This window comes from Melozone crissalis, unplaced genomic scaffold, assembly GCF_028551555.1.
Source record: "Melozone crissalis strain CALT ecotype California unplaced genomic scaffold, PUWL_Pcris_2 ptg000068l_1, whole genome shotgun sequence".
Classification (NCBI taxonomy): Eukaryota; Metazoa; Chordata; class Aves; order Passeriformes; family Passerellidae; genus Melozone; species Melozone crissalis.
This window is the reverse complement of record NW_026535846.1, coordinates 9,398,263-9,412,928: the sequence shown is the minus strand read 5'-3', so window position 1 is coordinate 9,412,928 and position 14,666 is coordinate 9,398,263.

Genomic DNA, 14,666 nt, shown 5'->3' with positions numbered 1-14,666 from the left:
TCAAACTGCAGTTGTAGTGTTGTTCATCAAACAGCAGTGTTGTTCACTGAAGAGACTGAGTCATGCCAGAGAGCAATACATCTCTTCCTCTACCCTTGTACAACCTCAGATTATGTTTTGGTAAACAGGCACATAAATATGATATGTTTATTATTTGATCTTTTAAAAGATAAATTGTGTTCCTACTAGGAAATGTCAAATGCATTTGTGTCACTAAAAATATTTTCTTCCAAGCAAATAAGGCACTCTTTAATACCTAACCAGATACTTTTATTTTCAATTTGATTCTCCTGCAGACCTGGAGGAGTACTTAAGATCACTAATGCAGGTGTGTTGTTAATTCTCATTGAAAGCTCTTCAGAACTCAGCTAAGTGTATCACCTGTGAAGATTTTGTTTTCTTTTTGCATGAACCAGCATCCCAGTAACAGTACCTTTGCCCTGTTAGGACCAAAGTATGTGTTTTTTTGAGACTTTGCACACTATAATAGGTGAAATCAGTTGTTTGAAATGCATGTTTTTGACCCTAGGTTGTCCACTTGTTGGTGCTGTAGTTATCCCTGCCTCAGATGACAAGACCATGCAGAAAAAACTCCCTATATTGAATCATTATTGAGATGGTACTCAATAATACTGTGCAAACTTGTAGCTGGAATATATTACATTACCATGTTAAAAGGTTTGGGATATTAAACAGCACAGCCTCCACAAGGATATCCTTGGGCCGATCAAGATGATAACAGCAGCAGAGCAGAACAGACCAATTCAGCCACTATTAGGATGCAAACTCTGCAGCCCATCTCGGAGTTCTCAGGGCTGATTTGCAAATCAGGCAGCAGCTCTTTTAGGAAACATCATGCTGGCATGTGGCACCTGTGCTGGAGCTCTGCTGCTTTTAATCACAACAGCTAAAGGTTATAAATATAAACATTTTCCTGAAGGAGTGATAAGAAAAATAAACAGGTCTGATCCTGTATTGGTTGACAGAAGGTATCAAAAGTAAAGGTGATATGAGTTTGCCTGGTATTGAATCTCACCCTGGTAATGAAGAAAAAGTGCATTAGAGATGTGACCATAGGGCTGCACTGAACCTTCTGCAGCTTGATGCACTGAAAGATGCAAGAAAACAAACATTATTTGGAGCATGGAGGTTTGTGGTGTACAGGAGGCTGCTGGGAAATCATTAGGATGTTTCTGTTGCTTTTCTGGATTGTAAGGAAGCCACTACAAAGAGAGTCGTAGAATATATGGGAAGGTGAAGTAGCTACAGGTGGAGGTTCTAAGGATAAAGCAGTTGAGTAGGCACGTCTAAGAGCCCATAGCAACAGAGAGAGATGGAGGAATCTGGAGATCTGTGAAGAGGTGAGGAAGAACTTGAAATTGTCCTGAAGTGATCTCAGTTTCTACACTAAATTTCAGTACTATTCTTGTAATCATTTTGCTCTTGCTTAACTATCCATTCTATTCCTTACTTGGAATGAACAGGCTTTGGTTAAACAAGGTTTCTCTTCTGATATTTGATGTAAATATCAGAGGAATGGAGTGCTGACTCTCTGCATTGGCTTACTCTTATGATTTATGTTTCATGCATTCACTTCTCTGTCTCCAACAAGTTCTTGGAAGGTATGGGAAACAATTGTTTTCTTGTGGGAAGGAGTTTTATCACTCTTTTAAAAAGCCAGCTTCAAGGAGGTGGTCTGCTGAAACACCAGCTCCCTGTCCCTGATGATTTGTCTTTTATTACACAATGTTGTGCCAACAATACAAGGAGTGAATTCTTACTGATTCATAGAGGAATCAGAAATGTGCTGTCTTTTTGCCTTTTCTCCCCCTAAAAATTCATCAAGCCTTCAAGTGTCTTTCCATAAAAAGCCCAGAGAACCAGCCAATTAATTGTTAAAAACAAAGTGCCATAGTTGCCGAGTATTGTACCTGATGGAAGAGAAGGATATATTTAATTCTAATAACTCCAGTTTACATTTTTAACAAAATTTTTTCTCTTGATTGTGTCAGAGATCATAGTGCTTATGCTTGGTACTGTCTCACAGCAACACAAAATTTTGTTAGATTTAATTATTAAATATACAGCAAAGCTGGCAGAAATGTTGAAGAGTGAACTGAGCTGGGGTATATTTTTGCCTTGTTTTGCTTTGCTTTCATTCCAGTGTTGTTGTGGTGCTCACTACACCTGTAGATGTCGAGCACAGCAGCAGAGGTTTTTCGCCCCCATGTGTGGATCCTCTCATGCCTGCTGTTAATGAGCAAACAAGATGCAGGATGAACCTTGTGGGAAAATGCCCCAGGGCAAACAGACATGTCTGAAGGCAGAAAAAATTGAAAAATGAAACTAAAATAAAAAAATCCCTCCCAACAAGGTATTTCTGCAGTTATAGGGAATGTATTAGCTAGGTTCATTCACACAGAGAACTGAATACAATTTCATTTTACCTTTTCCCTGCTCTCTCTCTTAGTGGGATATTTACAATCAACACAATTTATGCTTGGAGATAAGGATTTTTGTGAGATAAATGGTGTTTATTTTTATTTCACTATTTAGAGAGAGCTGCATCACGGACTGATTATTATAGGAAAAAATATTGGAAAGAAGTTATAGAAATTATAATTATAGGAAAGCTTAAAAGTCAGTTTATCTAGATCAAACATCTTAACAGGTTTTATGAGATAATGGGTTTTTTTAAGGTCAGTCACCATTTTGTCCAGCATTCCTTGTTGCAGTGAAAATGCCTTTTCTGCAGCTATTAGAAACAAGCTGGACACACAAAGAAGAAACTTTTGTGTTATTCTGAGACCTCTCAGGAAGGTCTTCTGCAGGTGCAGCAGTGCCATGGAGCTGTGCCACATTGTCACTGCACACTGCAGAAAGGCTTTCTGGATGCTGCTGGGGCATCCTGTGAGATAAAGTCTCAAAAGTCTCACATGTCCCTTCAGTCAACACTGATCATCCTGGGCTGCTTTTATTCACGTAAAATATGATGTGCATAGTAAGATTCCATTTATGAAGAAGAAATATAGCAATTTATGACTAAAATGTAGATTTTATTTAAAGTCATGTACATGCCTCCATAGGTGCTAAACAGAAATGTTCCAAATTGTCAAGTGCTAAATTTTTAGTTCCATATTTTCAATAACTATGGTTGAGTTAATTCAGATGTGTGATTTGTATTTATTAGAAAAACAGGATTCTTGCTTAAGTGTTAAGGGATGCTGGGATCAGAGATGACGAAAATAATCAGCTTTAGACAGCAGTAAGAAACAAAATTAGGATAGAAAGACTAAACGGTACACAATCAGCAAGGAGTAATTTCAGATTCTATGTCAGAACTTCAGAATTGATATGAAATAACTTTAAAGTTTTATGACTAAAGGTTTGGTGTTTTTTGTTGGGTTTTTTTTTGTTTGTTTGTTTGTTTTTTGTTTGGTTTTTCTGTTTTTTTTTTTCTTTTTGACAATAGAAACCTGACAGTGCATGACAGAAGGCAGATTTCTTAGAAATATCCTTGGCTGGAATATTTGATTTTATTAGTTGAACACCTGTTGTTATATCGGTAAGCAGCTGAAAACAAATTGTCAGTTTCTCTCAATCTCACGAAAGTTACCAGGACACCTGTAACAACATAACACCATGCAATAAATTTTAATAGCTATCACAGATGGTCATCTTCTAAAAGGTCTGACTGTGCCCATTCTGCAATGTCATTTTGTGTGTGTTCATTCTCTGTGTTGATGCATGAGTATACGTGACCTGTATGTGAGCCCTCAGCACTTACCTTGCCAAGCAGTGTTCAGAGGCCACAAGTTTGTGCTGCTGTTTTTGCTTTAAAAATAAGAAGGGTTAGCTGGAGCTAGCCCTGGGCTTTTTGGTATCATCATGGTTTAGGTCTTCAGAAGCAATTTGTGATTGCATCACTCTTTGTTTGCCAGTAGTTCAGAGGATGTACATTTGTATTGCTGGTGCTGTCACTTGCTAACACCCAATCAGTGTTTGAGCCCTTAGAATAAAATGAGTGGAATGTAGAGTAAATTCAAAGGAAAAAAACACCCTGCATTTTTACCTTAAAGGTAGTGAACATATTAAGGATTGAAGAGTTTTCAGGGGTCAGTATGCAGTCTGATAAATCAGAGTCATGATGAATTTGAGATTTGAGCTATTTAGGAAAACAAAGCTGTAATCACCATGAGATTTTTGTCGTCCAGCACCTCAGGCATCTTCCAGAAGATGTTAAATCCAGGAAAAGAAAATTCCATCTATGACTCCTCCCTTGCTACTTTTAGCATACTTTAGGATCTTTACTAAATTAAAAGGACATTTTTTAAGTACACTTAGTTAAGAGAAAGCAGCGAGGGTTTTGAGATGCTGCAATCAAGAAAAAATAATTTCAGTCCTGTTAAGGATTTTTTTGTTGTTTCTTGGCAGTCAGCAGTTTGAGTTTGACAACTTCTCAAGAGAAAAATGATCTGTGTCAAGAAAAACAAGAAATAAGAGATGCTTGATATTTCCACATGTCCAAAGTGTCTCTTATATAAACCTAAATTTTTAAAAACTGGTTCTGGTGAAGAAGCTTGGCTTTTCACCTAGGCCAAATCATTATTATCTCTCAAGACCTTAGCAGCATCTTTTACACTGATTACACGTTGAAAAACAGCTTTGAAAAGAAATGAGACAGACTGCCTTTCAAAACTTGATTTTTATTGATGATAGATAAGCAATGATGGAGTGGAATTATTACATGTAAAGCATTTTTTTCTGTGCCTGATTTTTGAGATGTGTGAAGGTCTCACCTTATCTTTTTGTTACCTCATACAGAAGCTCCCAGTAGCACCTCATGCTCTAAGATGGAGCTCTGGTAATGATTAGAGATATTCTGGTCAAGAGCAGAGTTCAGAGTTCCCCTTTCCCTGCTGAGTGCTGGGTGGTTTGCACTCCCCTTGTCTCAGCCTGACTGCTCCCTTGGTTGCCTGAGGCTTTCCAAGTCGCCCTCAGGCCCTTCTTCCTAAAAGTAGCTCTCAGCCCCCTCACTCCTGTTTAGACAGTAAACTCCTAGGACATGGGATTTCTCTTTACTTGTGTCTGTACAGCCAGAGAGAACTTTGTGGACAGCAATCAGGAGCAGGGCCAGAGGCCTTGAGCCAAGGGAGAGAGAGCTGCTGGACCATTAGGCAGGGAGTGCATAATTCATGCTGCGCTTGGGAGGGAGGAACAGCGGCCCAGGCTCTACAAGCAGCCCTCTGTAGCTGAACTGGTTTGGTCTATTGCCAAAATAAAACCTAAAGTAGACCAAATTGGCTTATGCTGACTTGCTTTACAAGGTGCTGCAATGGTTAATAAAGGTGCAAATGGAACAATTGCATCAACTGCAAAATTGGATCTGAGAGATCAGGAGACTCTTAAACTGCACCTGTTTGACTCCTTGCTGTGGGCACTGTGTGGGATAACACCTGGGAAACCTTGTTTGTGAATGATGGAATTAGTCAAGTGCTAACATAGGATTTTTTTTTGTTTGCTTTAATATTTCATTTCCTGTATATCCTTTGCAGGAAAACCTGGCATTTGTGACAGAGAATTACAGCCCCAGTCCCACACATACAGACTTTTCTATTCTTCATTGATTGTCCCTGGTGGCACAGTCATTTCTGAATTTGGAGTTCTGCCTGGGGATGGAGGACAAGCCTCAGCCCCTGTGAATGCCAGGCAGCTCCCAGATGAGAAAGCTCCTCTGGCCTGCAGCAAACAGCAAAGGCACTGTCTGTGTTCAAGGTAGATAAAATCAGCTAAAGCTAGGAAGAGAAGGGAATTATGCATTAAAAGAACAGAATAAAGAGAAAACAAAGGCAGCATTCAGAGGGGTTGGATATAGTGGTTTTTAATTGAGAAGTAGGGTGTGGACCCTCTTCCTTTCAGAGGCAGTAATTAAATGTCAGATGCCTACATGCCAGGCAAATGATACCATAAAAAATAGAAACCTACAGCATCTATTCTTTTTGACTGGGTTTGGAAAAAACCCAGCACCAGAAAAACTGCTCTTCGGTCCCCTAAACTAAGTCCTAGGTGTCACACTCCTAACTGGATTTTTAGACATCTCTTAGGCTGGAGCAGTCATTACCCAGTAAAACCTTGTAAAGTGCATAAACACTATTATTGATATCTCATACACTCCTATCATTATCATGTTTCCTCTCTTGGGACCATTCCCAGACCTGATTCATGTATTTGTTTAACTTCTGTTGTAGATGGCTTTGCTTTTTTAAGTGAAAGCACAAGAATGAATGCTGCAGACCAATTAAAGCTCAGGAGGATAACACATATTTTAAAATCACATGTTTCAAGTCACCTGCAATACCTCTGTGATACATTTTTAGTAAAGTAAGAAACAACTCTAATCACTAAAATAAACTCATCAATGTCCTCGCTTCTGCTGGAACCAGGAATTTGGGCCACCATTCTCAGTGTGTAGGTGTAAAAATCTGTCATTCAATCTGGGAGCTGTAGGAATACATTCCTTCTCTCCATATGAATCCCCATTCTGGTTTGTGCCTGTCCAGAGTGGGGACAGCTTCCTTTAACAAGGGCAGAGGAACAGTCAGTCTCATTCACAGTCTCAAAAAGTCACAGGGTTTACAACACTGCTTACAGTGACACACTTGGCACTCTGAAGGATATTGCTATCTAGGTGGTACTTCAGCCCTCAGCTCCTTTTGCTAGGCTTTCCATTAAGAAATGCTTCAGGAGATTTATATCTATGACTTCAAATTTCCTTGATGCCTAAAGCAGAAATGCTAAAATCCTGTCAAAACTTTTGTAAGGAGTACAGAATTGGCAGCTTCCCAGTAAACATGAAACTTGGTTAGTGACTGAAAGGATTCAGAAATTGCATAGCTGACAATACTCAGATGGGTGTAAATAAATTGTCTACACCTCTTGAACTTGTTCTCCATGGGTGTGCTGAGAAGTGTGTTTTGTAGAAAAAGGGTAGCTGAAATGGCAAAAGTTTTAACTGTCAATTTGTTAAAAGCCAAAGTAAATTATCAGCTTGAGAAAACCATTCTGGAATATTTCATTTGCAATATCCAGCACCAGGTAGCAAAGTCTGGGGTTTTTTCATACTTATAATAGTATAGAACTGATGAGGAAAGAGTCTTAGGTAGAAGGTGAGGGACTAAAACTGAAGTCCTGAAACAGTTTTAATTGATTTTAAAATATCTGAAACTTAACTGAGCAGTTTTCATTTCCTCTGCAAGTTCTGTTCTGACCCTGAACCATCCACAGAAAATGCAGTGAAATAAAAAGGATTTTCTTATAAATGTTCATGCCAAGAAATGGCAAGATTATAGTAGATATTTCTTATTATTTGCAAAAACATTTCTGCTCAATTACTTGCATAATAATTACATCATTGCTTTAGCATCCCCTTGAAAGATTGCCTTTCAAAGTGTGTTTTATAGCAGTCCTTAAAGATAATGCAAGGTTGTATCTGCTTCTTTAAGTGAAAAGGCATTGTAAATGCAAGCTCTCGTTTCTCTTTTCACCTGACCTGAGTGTGCATTCAGTGCCTTTGAGAGTGTTTCAATGTTTATGTAATATATTCTGTAACTGCTTTAATTTCAGCAGGATCCATACTCCAGAAGGTCACCAAAAGGTTGGGATGTACCAGTTAGTAACTGTTATTATGATCTTCATGGCCTCTATCTGAAACTCTACTTAAAACTTGATGTGGATTTTTGAATACAAGCTGTGCTTCTAAAATTGCCTTTAGGAGGTCACTTTTTAGCTTCTGCTTTCTCAATGTATTCCCAGCAGCAATGGATCTTAGTTTTCCAGGACCCAATTACATTGCATGGGGCTATCTGGAGGACATGGATACAGGCTAGCAAACTGCATATTTGAATTAACTTTCCATATAGAGTTCTTTGACCTCTGAGTCTCCTTCCAGTTGCATGAAACACTGAATTCTGTGTCACTGTCTGTGTGCTGCTGAAAGCTGGCTCAGTCCTGACTGAGCAGATACAGACTCTGCACAGGCCCTACCAGGGGCAGCAAAACAAGGTTTCCTGTCACCTCTGCTCCTTGAGGACTCCAGTCTCTCAGACAGTGTAGGAGGAGCCTTTGTAGGGTTTGTTGTCTTACAGGTTTCACTGCTTTCTTCCAAGACTGACTGGCAGAAGAGCCAAGAGTTGTCACTTCCCTACAGTCTGGTGATCAGAGCCCTCTCTGGAGTGTAGAATAGCCATCTGTGTCTTGTACAGCAACCAAACTAGTCAGGCTTCCTTTTAGGCAACAACCCTGCTGTTTAGAAGGTGCTTGGGAATCCATTCTGAAGTAGCACTTCAGTGGAGCACAAGAAAGTTTCTGGTTTCTGGCCCTTAATAACAAGGATGATATTTTCCCCCCATAGTGTGCTGTTAAGGAGCTGTTAAATTGAAGTATTGATAAATAATTAAGTTCATAAATCCCAAAGTCAACAACTCCTCCAGCTGTCCTGGTAAAGAGAAAAAGACAAACCTTGAAGCACCTTCCCTGAGCTTGTCCTATGGAATCTCCTTCTTCCTTCTTAACACCATGGAAATCCTCAGTTCAGAAACAGTTTGATTTCTATTTTTCATTCACTTGAATGATTTTAGGAGTGAAATAAGGATGAATTGTGATGTGTTAAATAATTGTTTGTTGGTTTCAGGGAAGAGCCAATATTAGGATTACAGTTTCAGTGGGTCTTGACAGCAGAATACCTTTCCACTTGGGTGCCATCTTCTTGTGGAAATTAATATAAATCTCAATCTATGGCCTCCAGTTTATGTAAGGTCTTGTGGAGGTGGTTTACTGAGCCGCAAAATTTTGATTAATATTTTTCTATCCACATCTGATTGGATATGACATCTGGAGCACAGGATCAAGTTTTTCCAGTTTTTAAACAAAATATACTCTGAGATGAATGGAGAAAGGAAGGAAGGGAAAGAGGAAATTCCTCTCTTGTCAGTGCAGACCTGAGGAGCTGCATAGCTCTCTTTCACCCTATCAGTTTCTGTGAAAGGTATCTGTAGCTGGATAACTTGTTTGGTCTTTACATGATTCTGATTTCTTGAGCATGTTCTGTCTCTACAGAGTACTACTCACTGTGCAGGATGTTTTAGGGTGTAATTTTTTTTCAAGATAGCACCATTTAAATTTTCTCAGTAGAAAAGATCATTCTGTATCAATTTTAACTTGATGGAGGGACATTTTTTCTACCTGCAGCAAAGAGGCCATGGTAACTGTCAGGGCTCGTGCCTGTGTACATTTTCTGTGAGCCAACCAAAAACAAATAAATGCAGTACATTTTGAAAATTGATGCCTGTCCATTTTCAGGAGCGTTTGAAAGTTAATCTAAAAGGCAAAAAACGTCAGATAGAGTTTACTGCACTCACGATTTTTAGCTTAACTCTGCAGTAATTGGAGACTAAGAACTTTCTGTGTGCTCTTGGGGAAATGTCAATGTCTTCTGTTTTGTTATGACATTTGAAAGCTGTGGCAAACGAATAAGAAATATGTAACCCACTCACTAGCAGTCATTATGCCTGTGCTTTCCATTTTGCCCACTGTGTTGTAGATGGGAAATTGCTTTGTTTCTTGGTTATAGGTACAGCCTGTTCAGTTCAAACCATAATGGTTCATGCAATAATTTTGATCACTGTCAACAAGGATCAGTTGTGACAGTACCTGAAGCTGCTTTCAATTACAGTGCTGTGAAATTGGAGTCAGCACAGAGGAACTTCAGGGCTGTTGCAGTGTGGTGAGCAGGATCTCCCACACAGGGGTGTTTGATGCCAAGTTTTGCCGCTTGTTCATTTTATTGCTTGCCTGCAGAAGCACTGTGGCAGTAGCTAATGCAGCTGTCACCAGTGACCAAAGTCAGACGGTCCTCACAGTGGCACTCACTGCCAGGTGGATGGTCCATGATGTGTTGTGCTATCTGGAACACTCCCTTATGCTTGTGGGCAAAGTCATGCTCCTGTGATTACTCTGGACTTTGGGTTTTTGTTGTGATGTGAACAGGAATTTTTCAACAGCCTTTGAAGAAGCAAATTCTTCACATGTGCACAGTGCTCACACTGGGCAGTCATTAACTAATAGTAGGATTGGTTAGGAGAGATGTGTTTCCACGCTGGATAGAAAGGCTGACTGCTCTCTAGCCTGTCTTTCCTCTGCTTCTTTCAAAAATTTCACTCCTTCATCCTTGGGTTATTTGTGGATTAGATATGGATGATGTGTAAGTTATCAATTGTGTGGAAGACACTCCATGTGTCTGGTGTTTGTGCAGGGAGTGGAGCATGCTCTAGGACAGCTCCAGGCAGGGATGCAGCTGGAGCACAGAACCAGAGAATCTGAGTGCAAAGAGCTGCTTTAGCAGTGTGTTTAGTAGAGTGTGCAGCCTTTGTCAGGTGCTTCCAGCCCCCATACTCAGCCTGTGTTGGTAACTGAAGGCCTCTACCCTTAAAGGCAATAGGAACAGGAATGTGTAGGGCTCAGTTCCAGGTTTGACCAAGTCTATGTCATACAGTCACCAGAGACAAGTAACTCCATCTTGTGTCACAGGTAATCACCTCATTCCTGGGCAGGAAATACTTTGGTTTAGTGGCAGGCTCAGACTAAAGACCAAACCATGATACCATGGTCTTGAACAAACCAGAGTGGGTTAGAGCAGCATCTGGTCTGCAGGCTGTAGAGGGTGGAATGTTAGCACACCTGAGTGGGTCTTTATGTTTACTCACCTACTGAAAATCCAGAACCCAGTTCCTGTGTAGAATGCAAATGAGGATGAGATCTTAGCAGGAATTGTCTGTGGTTCCTCCTGATTTCCCTACATTACTACCTGCAATTTAACGAGGTTATTGGTGCTTGGCTAAAAGGCTCTGTCCAAGTTTTAATTTCCTCTGTCCCTGACACATTGCTATTTGCAAAGAGGTTATGCAGACGTTAAACCAGAGAAAAATTAAAATCGGTGTAATGAAAGTTTTGTACTGACATCTGAGAGAAAATTCAACCTTCTTAATTTTGAAGAAGCTGTAAAGAGCCTGGCTGTACAGTACATATGTCAGAGGTAAAGAAAAGCCTGTCAGATTTTGGCTTGGAGCCATTAGACATGATTTGCAGTATCCTTGCAGAGAGGAAGGCGAGGCAGCTGTGTGATGAGCATGGAACAGACAGAGATTTCAGATATCCACATACAAATTCATTCTTTCTCTTCAGTTCAGGAACTACCAATGTATCACATCCACAATGCCCCAAAGCATCCTCCCAGCCAGTTGGCTCTCAGCAAGAATAGAACCAATTTCTTAATCCTTACTACCACCTCCTGCCAACACACTATGGAAATAGAAGATGTATCTGCTTCAAAAAGCATTTGTCTGCTTTTCTGGCCAGGCATATGCTTCAGAGGTGACAGCTGGTGCAGGAAAGAAGCATTTATTTATACGTACATATATTTAGACATGTATCTATTTATATAAATATATACACACAAAGATATATATATATATGCCTACAGAAAATGCTTTATGTGCTCATGTGTGTATATGAAAAGGAAGGAACCAAGGAAACTGATGAGATGCCAGTTTTCCAGTTCAATTTTACAACTCAGTACTTTAGAAGAGCAGGAACAATGTCTGTATCCCTAATGAGCAGCAGGCAGAGTAGACGTTATCTTGGGATGATTTCTAGGCTGGGCAAAGTACATTTTTTGAAAATTCTTAATTTGACATCAAATAAATTCTTAAATATGCAGAAGATCAACTGTCTCGCTTCTCCTCTTCATAAAAGATAAGCCTGCACTCACCATTTACTGAGAGTGACTCAGTAAATTCTCAGTAATGACATCTCTAGTGAAGTATCAAGAGAAAGCTAAGGAAGGCACTTGAATTTAGTTTTTAAAGGCCTCAAAGAAAAAAGTAACTCAGAATCTTCCTGAAAGAGAATTCACCATGTTGCCACACTAGTAGCAGAGTTAACAGACACTACATGCCATAGCCTGAGTTCTATTCAAATGAAAACTGCAATGAAAAGAATTTTAAGAATATGGGTTTCTGTTTTTTAGAGAAAAAACCCTTTTCTTGCTATATTTTCTCAAATTCATACTAAACAACATGCTTGCCTTGGCACTGAATAGATGCAAAAATTGTCAATCTAAAAATTTTGTTCATCTGTAAGAGAACAAGCCTACATTGGGTGCCAAGTGTGGGTTTGAAATGCATTTATTCATTCCCGATTTAGCACCTACTCATAGCATAAAATGCAGTGAGATATAAAGGATACAGAAAAATAGTGCTCCCCCTCCCCAGTTTTAATGGCACATACTTATCACCATTCTTATGATAATGAAGTGTTTATACAGCTGCCACAGTGGGCACGGGAAGATTAAAATCTGCCTTCCCTCAGTGTAAAGAACCTAAGGGAGATCAGCACATCTGGTCTGGGGGGAAGATAAGTGTGTCAAAACCATTATTTCACATCTTTTCCAGCAGCTTAGAAGAAGGGTGTGAAGGAGAGAAGAAAATTTCTTAACTTTAGGGCAGCCATGTGTCTGTAGTTTTATCCTACCTGACAATTGATCACTTTGTTTAATAATCAGTACCCTTGGCACCCACATGTCATCTTCAGTATCCTGATAATATTTTGCTATTAACTGCTCTCTTTTTGCTGGGTTGGTTACAGCTCAGGTACTGGAAACCAAATGAGGTTCTGGTGAGTGTTTCCCAAACTCCAGTGGCAATGCTACAGAAAATGTGGATGTTTCTATGGATTGGTTGTTGTTTCCTAGATAAAATATTAGATATCATAAGGACACCTTTCAGAAGAAGCATGCATGGATGTGATGGAGAAAGGGATTTTAATGGTGATGCTGAGGAACTGCAGCTTTAGTCACATTGTCATTTGTGAAGCCAGTGTTCTTGTTTTAGCCCACAGCTCCTCCACAGAACAGTGACATTTCTCTTGGAGTTTTAGTCTCTATTAATGCAAGAAATATTATGAAAGGCAGAAATGTTTTGTCTGTTCCTGTTACTTGCTGAGAATAATGATCGGTGGTGGTTGGTTGGGTATGAGCTGATGGGGCAGATGGAGAAGGAAAGGTGCTTTTTGAAGCAGTTAGAACTATTTTAATCTACTTTGTTACAGTGACATTGCCTCTAATCCTTTCCTTATATATTATTGATAAACTTTTCACAATGTACATCATAGTAGGATTCATCAGACTTGACATTTTATCCTCCCAGTGCATTTGGAAGCTCAGAAGTCTTCTATTTCCCATTTTACATTTACATTTATTTCTCATTTTCATGACATTGAGAGAGAAGAGAGTGTAAGGCAAATTGTTTGAACTTCAGTTTCTGCAGTTAGGCAAGAAATGCTCATCTTGTTAAAAATCAGGCCAAAGATTTTGGTCTCTAAATATAGATTTAAAGATCTAATATTAGATACCTCATATGGGAGAGATTGACCTCAGTGATTGACCAGTACTGTGCAAAGGCCCTGCAGGGAATCTCAGAGGTGGATTTTTGATCTCCTAAAGCTTCATTGCTAAAAAGTTGTTTTTCCAAGAAATTTTCTGCAAATAAATCTTTAAACACTTGGTTATTTCTGCAAATAACACTTTAAACACTTGAAGCAATTGGTGATGTTGAAAAAATGGAATTTTTTTTTCAGAAACTGAACCAAAAACAAAGACAAAATAAGTTTTGATCAGTTCAAATGAAAATTATAACTGCTTATTTGGGGCTTTTCTTTTGAAACAACAAACTTTAGAAAAAAGAAAGTCTGTTGAGGCATGAAATGTTTTAAATGAGTGGAAAAATAGTTGATTTCTTTTTTGTGCTTGGGTATCTCTTTTATCTCTTAGAAAACCATTGAGTCTTGCTTTTCCAGATGAACTGATTTAAGATTTTTAAAAGATTGTAAAATTTTAAATTTAAAAATTTTTCCCCATGCCTTATTGTAAAGTAAGTACTGCTTCTGCTTAGGTCTAAGAATTTTTGTATAATGTTATGTTCCTAGATTGAGAATAAATAATCAGTATTTCATCATCTGTTCATCCTAAAACACTTCAGTAAGGCCCTTCATTATTTCTGGGGGGACATGTGCAAGGTCTGTGGGATCCCATCAGAAACGCTGCCCATAGCCTTGCTGTTCACTCTCGTGCCTTTGAGAAGAAACAGTTTGTCAAGCTTGATCAGGCCCACTCTTAGCAGCATCACTTTAGATTTACTCTGGAGTCCTCTTCAAAATACACTTTGTGCATCCAAGTCTGCCTTGATTTATGTTCAGTGATTTCCTTGGATCTTGACTTGTAGATCTGTTTCAAAACAGAGTTTGAAACATTCATCTTTGCCAACACGACTGATTTGAAGGAAAAGGCTATGTTGCTTTAAAAACATTTTTATCAAGGCCAAGAAACTATTAAAATTATATGATCTTCTGTGTTTAAGCATTGATTTGGTCATTCAAACAAAAGAAAAAACCCTAAGCCCCACAGATTCCTTCAAAGGCCAGATATTGATTTTCCACTGTTTTGGATAGACCAGATAGTAATTCTTAGCATAAAGTGAATTTTTTACTTGCTTTTGAAAATTACTTGCTCTCATTACTAGGCAATTGGTGATGTGTTGAGGATTTAGGAAAGCAGG